Genomic DNA, 12,969 nt, shown 5'->3' on the forward strand with positions numbered 1-12,969 from the left:
CCAATCAGATAGCAAAACAACTTCTATTCAATTAAACCACTCACCTGGTACTAATCACACACCAACTCAGCTAATTCAAACACCACCTTACAGAGTTACCAAATGTAGTTAATTAAAGATTACTTGAAGCAGGAGCTAGCCTATCTGCCTCAGTCCCTGGTTCCTGTAGACTGATCACTATTATATGCACACCCTAGATGGGTTCCACCTCACTTTGCAAGGGGACTGGCACAACTGCTAACTGCTCTATTGACAATACTTTTACACACTTCAAAGGGGATCACACCACTGCAGGAGGCTGTGTGGAGACCAATCCAAATGCAAACCACCCTCCCTGAGAAGTTACAAATTGCAAATCACCTAAATATTCAAATAACCACACTACCTGGTTTAAAATCACATACACACACTCCTCCCTAAATTGAAACACCAACTAATAAAAATAATACTTAAATAGTTAATTACAAATTAGTAGGAGCAGGACCAATTACCTATCTTGCCTCAGATTTCTGGTTACCTGTAGACTCCCACAGCTAGACTCCCGGCTCTCTCTCTATATATATATATACATATATATATTTTCTCTATCTATATTTTGATTTCTAAAAATAAATATTATTTTTTACCTCTTTCCTTCTCTCTATCCATCCATCTATTAGCCATACCATTACAAAAAAGGTCTTTTTATCTAAAAATAAATATTATTATTTTTAACTTTCTCCTTCTCTCTATCCATCCATCTATTAGCCATGCCATTACAAAAAAAAGTCTTCTTATCTTCTCCGTTTCACATGATTAATGTTGGCATTGAAGCTAAATTAATCAGAATAACAGGACCAGAGGGAGACACAAAAGAGATATGCTCCAGGAGCCGCTTCTTCAAAACTTGTAATCTGGATCGTTTTGATCCATTTGTTCAGAAAATGTCACTGCTGGATTATCCATATTATGAATAATTGCGATTAAAAAGTCCAGCATTTTAAAAAGTAATCTCGATCACAAAATATAGGATTACAAATCCAGATAATTTGTATCCAGATTACAAATTTTGAAAAAGCAGCTCCCGGTGAGCCTCCAACTCACAACTGCAGCATCCTGCCGTATAAGTACCACACACAAAACAAGTGCACCACATGAAGCACCGTGAGGAGATCTCAGAAAAATTGAGGGAAGCTGTCAAAACAAAATAACCTTACTGTCCACCAAGTCCTGGGACAGTTTTGTAGACCTTCAGTTTAGCACACCGAGCAGCTGGCAAGTGTGGGGCATTGCGGCTTAGATGGTTAAAGCACCTGCCTTGTAAACAGGAGATCCTGGGTTTGAATCAAATTAATCCAAAAAAACACACGTAAACATTTACAACTCTGGCGGAATTCAAACCCGCAACCTTTGCATCACACTACACAGCCAGTCTAAAAGTCCAGCACACTATCCATTGCGCCACAGAGCCCTGCACTGTTGTAACTGGCACAGCAAAGTTGAGGTAAGAAAACACACACATTTCAGGATGGAAAGCAAAGCACACAGCTTACCCTGGTAATCAAAGGGGCCAGTTGCACAAAGCAAGGACTCAATGTCAACAGGGGTTGTAGCTCAGTGGTAGAGCGCATGTTTTGCATGTATGAGGCCCAGGGTTCAATCCCCGGCATCTCCAGGTGGTATTTCTTTAACCCGTTCTTCCATGAAATCACAATTTGTTGTTTATTAAAAACTCTCTTCCATCACCCAGCCCTTTCTGGTTTCATTCATTCAATCAATCTATCTATCTTTTGATTTATAAATGTCAATATTATTTATTTAATTAATCACTATCTAACTTTTGATTTATAATTATAAACATATATATATATATATATATATATATATATATATTTTTTTTTCTCTATCTATATTTTGATTTCTAAAAATAAATATTATTTTTTACCTCTTTCCTTCTCTCTATCCATCCATCTATTAGCCATACCATTACAAAAAAGGTCTTTTTATCTAAAAATAAATATTATTATTTTTAACTTTCTCCTTCTCTCTATCCATCCATCTATTAGCCATGCCATTACAAAAAAAAAGTCTTCTTATCTTCTCCGTTTCACATGATTAATGTTGTCATTGAAGCTAAATTAATCAGAATGACAGGACCAGAGGGAGACACAAAAGAGATATGCTCCAGGAGCCGGTTCTTCAAAACTTGTAATCTGGATCGTTTTGATCCATTTGTTCAGAAAATGTCACTGCTGGATTATCCATATTATGAATAATTGCGATTAAAAAGTCCAGCATTTTAAAAAGTAATCTCGATCACAAAATATAGGATTACAAATCCAGATAATTTGTATCCAGATTACATGTTTTGAAAAAGCAGCTCCCGGTGAGCCTCCAACTCACAACCGCAGCATCCTGCCGTATAAGTACCACACACAAAACAAGTGCACCACATGGAGCACCGTGAGGAGATCTCAGAAAAATTGAGGGAAGCTGTCAAAACAAAATAACCTTACTGTCCACCAAGTCCTGGGACAGTTTTGTAGACCTTCAGTTTAGCACACCGAGCAGCTGGCAAGTGTGGGGCATTGTGGCTTAGATGGTTAAAACACCTGCCTTGTAAACAGGAGATCCTGGGTTTGAATCAAATTAATCCAAAAAAAACACACGTAAACATTTACAACTCTGGCGGAATTCAAACCCGCAACCTTTGCATCACACTACACAGCCAGTCTAAAAGTCCAGCACTCTATCCATTGCGCCACAGAGCCCTGCACTGTTGTAACTGGCACAGCAAAGTTGAGGTAAGAAAACACACACATTTCAGGATGGAAAGCAAAGCACACAGCTTACCCTGGAAATCAAAGGGGCCAGTTGCACAAAGCAAAGACTCAATGCCAACAGGGGATGTAGCTCAGTGGTAGAGCGCATGCTTTGCCTGTGTGAGGCCCCGGGTTCAATCCCCGGCATCTCCAGGTGGTATTTCTTTACCCCGTTCTTCCATGAAATCACAATTTGTTGTTTATTAAAAACTCTCTTCCATCACCCAGCCCTTTCTGGTTTCATTCATTCAATCAATCTATCTATCTATCTATCTTTTGATTTATAAATGTCAATATTATTTATTTTATTAATCACTATCTAACTTTTGATTTATAATTATAAACATATATATATTTTTTTTTCTCTATCTATATTTTGATTTCTAAAAATAAATATTATTTTTTACCTCTTTCCTTCTCTCTATCCATCCATCTATTAGCCATACTATTACAAAAAAGGTCTTTTTATCTAAAAATAAATATTATTATTTTTAACTTTCTCCTTCTCTCTATCCATCCATCTATTAGCCATGCCATTACAAATAAAAAGTCTTCTTATCTTCTCCGTTTCACATGATTAATGTTGTCATTGAAGCTAAATTAATCAGAATAACAGGACCAGAGGGAGACACAAAAGAGATATACTCCAGGAGCCGCTTCTTCAAAACTTGTAATCTGGATCGTTTTGATCCATTTGTTCAGAAAATGTCACTGCTGGATTATCCATATTATGAATAATTGCGATTAAAAAGTCCAGCATTTTAAAAAGTAATCTCGATCACAAAAAATAGGATTACAAATCCAGATAATTTGTATCCAGATTACAAATTTTGAAAAAGCAGCTCCCGGTGAGCCTCCAACTCACAACCGCAGCATCCTGCCATATAAGTACCACACACAAATCAAGTGCACCACATGGAGCACCGTGAGGAGATCTCAGAAAAATTGAGGGAAGTTGTCAAAACAAAATAACCTTACTGTCCACCAAGTCCTGGGACAGTTTTGTAGACCTTCAGTTTAGCACACCGAGCAGCTGGCAAGTGTGGGGCATTGCGGCTTAGATGGTTAAAGCACCTGCCTTGTAAACAGGAGATCCTGGGTTTGAATCAAATTAATCCAAAAAAACACACGTAAACATTTACAACTCTGGCGGAACTCAAACCCGCAACCTTTGCATCACACTACACAGCCAGTCTAAAAGTCCAACACACTATCCATTGCGCCACAGAGCCCTGCACTGTTGTAATTGGCACGGCAAAGTTGAGGTAAGAAAACACACACATTTCAGGATGGAAAGCAAAGCACACAGCTTACCCTGGAAATCAAAGGGGCCAGTTGCACAAAGCAAGGACTCAATGTCAACAGGGGATGTAGCTCAGTGGTAGAGCGCATGTTTTGCATGTATGATGCCCTGGGTTCAATCCCCGGCATCTCCAGGTGGTATTTCTTTAACCCGTTCTTCCATGAAATCACAATTTGTTGTTTATTAAAAACTCTCTTCCATCACCCAGACCTTTCTGGTTTCATTCATTCAATCAATCTATCTATCTTTTGATTTATAAATGTCAATATTATTTATTTTATTAATCACTATCTAACTTTTGATTTATAATTATAAACATATATATATATATATATATTTTTCTCTATCTATATTTTGATTTCTAAAAATAAATATTATTTTTTACCTCTTTCCTTCTCTCTATCCATCCATCTATTAGCCATACCATTACAAAAAAGGTATTTTTATCTAAAAATAAATATCATTATTTTTAACTTTCTCCTTCTCTCTATCCATCCATCTATTAGCCATGCCATTACAAAAAAAAGTCTTCTTTTCTTCTCCGTTTCACATGATTAATGTTGTCATTGAAGCTAAATTAATCAGAATAACAGGACCAGAGGGAGACACAAAAGAGATATGCTCCAGGAGCCGCTTCTTCAAAACTTGTAATCTGGATCGTTTTGATCCATTTGTTCAGAAAATGTCACTGCTGGATTATCCATATTATGAATAATTGCGATTAAAAAGTGCAGCATTTTAAAAAGTAATCTCGATCACAAAATATAGGATTACAAATCCAGATAATTTGTATCCAGATTACAAATTTTGAAAAAGCAGCTCCCGGTGAGCCTCCAACTCACAACCGCAGCATCCTGCCGTATAAGTACCACACACAAAACAAGTGCACCACATGGAGCACCGTGAGGAGATCTCAGAAAAATTGAGGGAAGCTGTCAAAACAAAATAACCTTACTGTCCACCAAGTCCTGGGACAGTTTTGTAGACCTTCAGTTTAGCACACCGAGCAGCTGGCAAGTGTGGAGCATTGTGGCTAAGATGGTTAAAGCACCTGCCTTGTAAACAGGAGATCCTGGGTTTCAATCAAATTAATCCAAAAACACACACATAAACATTTACAACTCTGGTGGAACTCAAACCCGCAACCTTTGCATCACACTACACAGCCAGTCTAAAAGTCCAGCACACTATCCATTGCGCCACAGAGCCCTGCACTGTTGTAACTGGCACGGCAAAGTTGAGGTAAAAAAACACACACATTTCAGGATGGAAAGCAAAGCACACAGCTTACCCTGGAAATCAAAGGCGCCAGTTGCACAAAGCAAGCACTCAATGCCAACAGGGGATGTAGCTCAGTGGTAGAGCGCATGTTTCGCATGTATGAGGCCCTGGGTTCAATCCCCGGCATCTCCAGGTGGTATTTCTTTACCCCGTTCTTCCATGAAATCACAATTTGTTGTTAATTAAAAACTCTCTTCCATCACCCAGCCCTTTCTGGTTTCATTCATTCAATCAATCTATCCAGATTTTGATTTATAAATGTCAATATTATTTATTTTATTAATCACTATCTAACTTTTGATTCATAATTAGAAACATATATATATATATATATATATATATATATATATATATATATATATATATATATATATATATATATATATATTCTCTATCTATATTTTGATTTCTAAAAATAAATATTATTTTTTACCTCTTTCCTTCTCTCTATCCATCCATCTATTAGCCATACCATTACAAAAAAGGTATTTTTATCTAAAAATAAATATTATTATTTTTAACTTTCTCCTTCTCTCTATCCATCCATCTATTAGCCATGCCATTACAAAAAAAAAGTCTTCTTATCTTCTCCGTTTCACATGATTAATGTTGTCATTGAAGCTAAATTAATCAGAATAACAGGACCAGAGGGAGACACAAAAGAGATATGCTCCAGGAGCCGGTTCTTCAAAATTTGTAATCTGGATCGTTTTGATCCATTTGTTCAGAAAATGTCACAGCTGGATTATCCATATTATGAATAATTGCGATTAAAATGTGCAGCATTTTAAAAAGTAATCTCGATCACAAAATATAGGATTACAAATCCAGATAATTTGTATCCAGATTACAAGTTTTGAAAAAGCAGCTCCCGGTGAGCCTCCAACTCACAACCGCAGCATCCTGCCGTATAAGTACCACACACAAAACAAGTGCACCACATGGAGCACCGTGAGGAGATCTCAGAAAAATTGAGGGAAGCTGTCAAAACAAAATAACCTTACTGTCCACCAAGGTCTGGGACAGTTTTGTAGACCTTCAGTTTAGCACACCGAGCTGCTGGCAAGTGTGGAGCATTGTGGCTAAGATGGTTAAAGCACCAGCCTTGTAAACAGGAGATCCTGGGTTTCAATCAAATTAATCCAAAAACACACACATAAACATTTACAACTCTGGTGGAACTCAAACCCGCAACCTTTGCATCACACTACACAGCCAGTCTAAAAGTCCAGCACACTATCCATTGCGCCACAGAGCCCTGCACTGTTGTAACTGGCACGGCAAAGTTGAGGTAAAAAAACACACACATTTCAGGATGGAAAGCAAAGCACACAGCTTACCCTGGAAATCAAAGGCGCCAGTTGCACAAAGCAAGCACTCAATGCCAACAGGGGATGTAGCTCAGTGGTAGAGCGCATGTTTTGCATGTATGAGGCCCTGGGTTCAATCCCCGGCATCTCCAGGTGGTATTTCTTTACCCCGTTCTTCCATGAAATCACAATTTGTTGTTAATTAAACACTCTCTTCCATCACCCAGCCCTTTCTGGTTTCATTCATTCAATCAATCTATCCAGCTTTTGATTTATAAATGTCAATATTATTTATTTTATTAATCACTATCTAACTTTTGATTCATAATTATAAACATATATATATATATATATATATATATATATATATATATATATATATATTCTCTATCTATATTTTGATTTCTAAAAATAAATATTATTTTTTACCTCTTTCCTTCTCTCTATCCATCCATCTATTAGCCATACCATTACAAAAAAGGTCTTTTTATCTAAAAATAAATATTATTATTTTTAACTTTCTCCTTCTCTCTATCCATCCATCTATTAGCCATGCCATTACAAAAAAAAGTCTTCTTATCTTCTCCGTTTCACATGATTAATGTTGTCATTGAAGCTAAATTAATCAGAATAACAGGACCAGAGGGAGACACAAAAGAGATATGCTCCAGGAGCCGGTTCTTCAAAACTTGTAATCTGGATCGTTTTGATCCATTTGTTCAGAAAATGTCACTGCTGGATTATCCATATTATGAATAATTGCGATTAAAATGTCCAGCATTTTAAAAAGTAATCTCGATCACAAAATATAGGATTACAAATCCAGATAATTTGTATCCAGATTACAAGTTTTGAAAAAGCAGCTCCCGGTGAGCCTCCAACTCACAACCCGCAGCATCCTGCCGTATAAGTACCACACACAAAACAAGTGCACCACATGGAGCACCGTGAGGAGATCTCAGAAAAATTGAGGGAAGCTGTCAAAACAAAATAACCTTACTGTCCACCAAGTCCTGGGACAGTTTTGTAGACCTTCAGTTTAGCACACCGAGCAGCTGGCAAGTGTGGGGCATTGCGGCTTAGATGGTTAAAGCACCTGCCTTGTAAACAGGAGATCCTGGGTTTGAATCAAATTAATCCAAAAACACACACTTAAACATTTACAACTCTGGCGGAACTCAAACCCGCAACCTTTGCATCACACTACACAGCCAGTCTAAAAGTCCAGCACACTATCCATTGCGCCACAGAGCCCTGCACTGTTGTAACTGGCACGGCAAAGTTGAGGTAAGAAAACACACACATTTCAGGATGGAAAGCAAAGCACACAGCTTACCCTGGAAATCAAAGGGGCCAGTTGCACAAAGCAAGGACTCAATGCCAACAGGGGATGTAGCTCAGTGGTAGAGCGCATGCTTTGCATGTATGAGGCCCCGGGTTCAATCCCCAGCATCTCCAGGTGGTATTTCTTTACCCCGTTCTTCCATGAAATCACAATTTGTTGTTTATTAAAAACTCTCTTCCATCACCCAGCCCTTTCTGGTTTCATTCATTCAATCAATCTATCTATCTATCCATCTTTTGATTTATAAATGTCAATATTATTTATTTTATTAATCACTATCTAACTTTTGATTCATAATTATAAACATATATATATATATATTTTTTCTCTATCTATATTTTGATTTCTAAAAATAAATATTATTTTTTACCTCTTTCCTTCTCTCTATCCATCCATCTATTAGCCATACCATTACAAAAAAGGTCTTTTTATCTAAAAATAAATATTATTATTTTTAACTTTCTCCTTCTCTCTATCCATCCATCTATTAGCCATGCCATTACAAAAAAAAAGTCTTCTTATCTTCTCCGTTTCACATGATTAATGTTGTCATTGAAGCTAAATTAATCAGAATAACAGGACCAGAGGGAGACACAAAAGAGATATGCTCCAGGAGCCGGTTCTTCAAAACTTGTAATCTGGATCGTTTTGATCCATTTGTTCAGAAAATGTCACAGCTGGATTATCCATATTATGAATAATTGCGATTAAAATGTGCAGCATTTTAAAAAGTAATCTCGATCACAAAATATAGGATTACAAATCCAGATAATTTGTATCCAGATTACAAGTTTTGAAAAAGCAGCTCCCGGTGAGCCTCCAACTCACAACCGCAGCATCCTGCCGTATAAGTACCACACACAAAACAAGTGCACCACATGGAGCACCGTGAGGAGATCTCAGAAAAATTGAGGGAAGCTGTCAAAACAAAATAACCTTACTGTCCACCAAGGTCTGGGACAGTTTTGTAGACCTTCAGTTTAGCACACCGAGCAGCTGGCAAGTGTGGGGCATTGCGGCTTAGATGGTTAAAGCACCTGCCTTGTAAACAGGAGATCCTGGGTTTGAATCAAATTAATCCAAAAACACACACTTAAACATTTACAACTCTGGCGGAACTCAAACCCGCAACCTTTGCATCACACTACACAGCCAGTCTAAAAGTCCAGCACACTATACATTGCGCCACAGAGCCCTGCACTGTTGTAACTGGCACGGCAAAGTTGAGGTAAGAAAACACACACATTTCAGGATGGAAAGCAAAGCACACAGCTTACCCTGGAAATCAAAGGGGCCAGTTGCACAAAGCAAGGACTCAATGCCAACAGGGGATGTAGCTCAGTGGTAGAGCGCATGCTTTGCATGTATGAGGCCCCGGGTTCAATCCCCGGCATCTCCAGGTGGTATTTCTTTACCCCGTTCTTCCATGAAATCACAATTTGTTGTTTATTAAAAACTCTCTTCCATCACCCAGCCCTTTCTGGTTTCATTCATTCAATCAATCTATCTATCTTTTGATTTATAAATGTCAATATTATTTATTTTATTAATCACTATCTAACTTTTGATTCATAATTATAAACATATATATATATATATATATATATATATATATTTTTCTCTATCTATATTTTGATTTCTAAAAATAAATATTATTTTTTACCTCTTTCCTTCTCTCTATCCATCCATCTATTAGCCATACCATTACAAAAAAGGTATTTTTTATCTAAAAATAAATATTATTATTTTTAACTTTCTCCTTCTCTCTATCCATCCATCTATTAGCCATGCCATTACAAAAAAAAAGTCTTCTTATCTTCTCCGTTTCACATGATTAATGTTGTCATTGAAGCTAAATTAATCAGAATAACAGGACCAGAGGGAGACACAAAAGAGATATGCTCCAGGAGCCGCTTCTTCAAAACTTGTAATCTGGATCGTTTTGATCCATTTGTTCAGAAAATGTCACTGCTGGATTATCCATATTATGAATAATTGCGATTAAAAAGTGCAGCATTTTAAAAAGTAATCTCAATCACAAAATATAGGATTACAAATCCAGATAATTTGTATCCAGATTACAAATTTTGAAAAAGCAGCTCCCGGTGAGCCTCCAACTCACAACCGCAGCATCCTGCCGTATAAGTACCACACACAAAACAAGTGCACCACATGGAGCACCGTGAGGAGATCTCAGAAAAATTGAGGGAAGCTGTCAAAACAAAATAACCTTACTGTCCACCAAGGTCTGGGACAGTTTTGTAGACCTTCAGTTTAGCACACCGAGCAGCTGGCAAGTGTGGGGCATTGCGGCTTAGATGGTTAAAGCACCTGCCTTGTAAACAGGAGATCCTGGGTTTGAATCAAATTAATCCAAAAACACACACTTAAACATTTACAACTCTGGCGGAACTCAAACCCGCAACCTTTGCATCACACTACACAGCCAGTCTAAAAGTCCAGCACACTATACATTGCGCCACAGAGCCCTGCACTGTTGTAACTGGCACGGCAAAGTTGAGGTAAGAAAACACACACATTTCAGGATGGAAAGCAAAGCACACAGCTTACCCTGGAAATCAAAGGGGCCAGTTGCACAAAGCAAGGACTCAATGCCAACAGGGGATGTAGCTCAGTGGTAGAGCGCATGCTTTGCATGTATGAGGCCCCGGGTTCAATCCCTGGCATCTCCAGGTGGTATTTCTTTACCCCGTTCTTCCATGAAATCACAATTTGTTTTTTATTAAAAACTCTCTTCCATCACCCAGCCCTTTCTGGTTTCATTCATTCAATCACTCTATCTATCTTTTGATTTATAAATGTCAATATTATTTATTTTATTAATCACTATCTAACTTTTGATTCATAATTATAAACATATATATATATATATATATATATATATATATATATATATATATTTCTCTATCTATATTTTGATTTCTAAAAATAAATATTATTTTTTACCTCTTTCCTTCTCTCTATCCATCCATCTATTAGCCATACCATTACAAAAAAGGTATTTTTTATCTAAAAATAAATATTATTATTTTTAACTTTCTCCTTCTCTCTATCCATCCATCTATTAGCCATGCCATTACAAAAAAAAAGTCTTCTTTTCTTCTCCGTTTCACATGATTAATGTTGTCATTGAAGCTAAATTAATCAGAATAACAGGACCAGAGGGAGACACAAAAGAGATATGCTCCAGGAGCCGCTTCTTCAAAACTTGTAATCTGGATCGTTTTGATCCATTTGTTCAGAAAATGTCACTGCTGGATTATCCATATTATGAATAATTGCGATTAAAAAGTGCAGCATTTTAAAAAGTAATCTCGATCACAAAATATAGGATTACAAATCCAGATAATTTGTATCCAGATTACAAATTTTGAAAAAGCAGCTCCCGGTGAGCCTCCAACTCACAACCGCAGCATCCTGCCGTATAAGTACCACACACAAAACAAGTGCACCACATGGAGCACCGTGAGGAGATCTCAGAAAAATTGAGGGAAGCTGTCAAAACAAAATAACCTTACTGTCCACCAAGTCCTGGGACAGTTTTGTAGACCTTCAGTTTAGCACACCGAGCAGCTGGCAAGTGTGGAGCATTGCGGCTTAGATGGTTAAAGCACCTGCCTTGTAAACAGGAGATCCTGGGTTTGAATCAAATTAATCCAAAAACACACACTTAAACATTTACAACTCTGGCGGAACTCAAACCCGCAACCTTTGCATCACACTACACAGCCAGTCTAAAAGTCCAGCACACTATCCATTGCGCCACAGAGCCCTGCACTGTTGTAACTGGCACGGCAAAGTTGAGGTAAGAAAACACACACATTTCAGGATGGAAAGCAAAGCACACAGCTTACTCTGGAAATCAAAGGGGCCAGTTGCACAAAGCAAGCACTCAATGCCAACAGGGGATGTAGCTCAGTGGTAGAGCGCATGCTTTGCATGTATGAGGCCCCGGGTTCAATCCCCGGCATCTCCAGGTGGTATTTCTTTACCCCGTTCTTCCATGAAATCACAATTTGTTGTTAATTAAAAACTCTCTTCCATCACCCAGCCCTTTCTGGTTTCATTCATTCAATCAATCTATCTATCTTTTGATTTATAAATGTCAATATTATTTATTTTATTAATCACTATCTAACTTTTGATTCATAATTATAAACATATATATATATATTTTTTCTCTATCTATATTTTGATTCCTAAAAATAAATATTATTTTTTACCTCTTTCCTTCTCTCTATCCATCCATCTATTAGCCATACCATTACAAAAAAGGTCTTTTTATCTAAAAATAAATATTATTATTTTTAACATTCTCCTTCTCTCTATCCATCCATCTATTAGCCATGCCATTACAAAAAAAAAGTCTTCTTATCTTCTCCGTTTCACATGATTAATGTTGTCATTGAAGCTAAATTAATCAGAATAACAGGACCAGAGGGAGACACAAAAGAGATATGCTCCAGGAGCCGCTTCTTCAAAACTTGTAATCTGGATCGTTTTGATCCATTTGTTCAGAAAATGTCACTGCTGGATTATCCATATTATGAATAATTGCGATTAAAAAGTACAGCATTTTAAAAAGTAATCTCGATCACAAAATATAGGATTACAAATCCAGATAATTTGTATCCAGATTACAAATTTTGAAAAAGCAGCTCCCGGTGAGCCTCCAACTCACAACCGCAGCATCCTGCCGTATAAGTACCACACACAAAACAAGTGCACCACATGGAGCACCGTGAGGAGATCTCAGAAAAATTGAGGGAAGCTGTCAAAACAAAATAACCTTACTGTCCACCAAGTCCTGGGACAGTTTTGTAGACCTTCAGTTTAGCACACCGAGCAGCTGGCAAGTGTGGGGCATTGCGGCTTAGATGGTTAAAGCACCTGCCTTGTAAACAGGAG

At 37.4% G+C, this 12,969-nt stretch overlaps 9 non-coding genes across 9 annotated transcripts; all 9 read left to right on the top strand.

The window, feature by feature from the left end:
* Positions 1–1,582: 1,582 nt before the first annotated feature.
* Positions 1,583–1,654, top strand: trnaa-ugc (transfer RNA alanine (anticodon UGC)). Its single transcript has one exon. It is a non-coding gene; the product is annotated as a tRNA-Ala (tRNA).
* Positions 1,655–2,882: 1,228 nt separating this feature from the next.
* Positions 2,883–2,954, top strand: trnaa-ugc (transfer RNA alanine (anticodon UGC)). Its single transcript has one exon. It is a non-coding gene; the product is annotated as a tRNA-Ala (tRNA).
* A 1,211-nt stretch (positions 2,955–4,165) lies between these two features.
* Positions 4,166–4,237, top strand: trnaa-ugc (transfer RNA alanine (anticodon UGC)). Its single transcript has one exon. It is a non-coding gene; the product is annotated as a tRNA-Ala (tRNA).
* A 1,208-nt stretch (positions 4,238–5,445) lies between these two features.
* Positions 5,446–5,517, top strand: trnaa-cgc (transfer RNA alanine (anticodon CGC)). Its single transcript has one exon. It is a non-coding gene; the product is annotated as a tRNA-Ala (tRNA).
* A 1,258-nt stretch (positions 5,518–6,775) lies between these two features.
* On the top strand, positions 6,776–6,847 carry trnaa-ugc (transfer RNA alanine (anticodon UGC)). The gene has a single exon. It is a non-coding gene; the product is annotated as a tRNA-Ala (tRNA).
* A 1,234-nt stretch (positions 6,848–8,081) lies between these two features.
* Positions 8,082–8,153, top strand: trnaa-ugc (transfer RNA alanine (anticodon UGC)). The gene has a single exon. It is a non-coding gene; the product is annotated as a tRNA-Ala (tRNA).
* Positions 8,154–9,367: 1,214 nt separating this feature from the next.
* Positions 9,368–9,439, top strand: trnaa-ugc (transfer RNA alanine (anticodon UGC)). The gene has a single exon. It is a non-coding gene; the product is annotated as a tRNA-Ala (tRNA).
* A 1,222-nt stretch (positions 9,440–10,661) lies between these two features.
* On the top strand, positions 10,662–10,733 carry trnaa-ugc (transfer RNA alanine (anticodon UGC)). Its single transcript has one exon. It is a non-coding gene; the product is annotated as a tRNA-Ala (tRNA).
* A 1,232-nt stretch (positions 10,734–11,965) lies between these two features.
* On the top strand, positions 11,966–12,037 carry trnaa-ugc (transfer RNA alanine (anticodon UGC)). The gene has a single exon. It is a non-coding gene; the product is annotated as a tRNA-Ala (tRNA).
* The last annotated feature ends 932 nt before the right edge of the window (positions 12,038–12,969 follow it).

This window comes from Acipenser ruthenus, chromosome 40, assembly GCF_902713425.1.
Source record: "Acipenser ruthenus chromosome 40, fAciRut3.2 maternal haplotype, whole genome shotgun sequence".
NCBI classification, from domain to species: Eukaryota; Metazoa; Chordata; class Actinopteri; order Acipenseriformes; family Acipenseridae; genus Acipenser; species Acipenser ruthenus.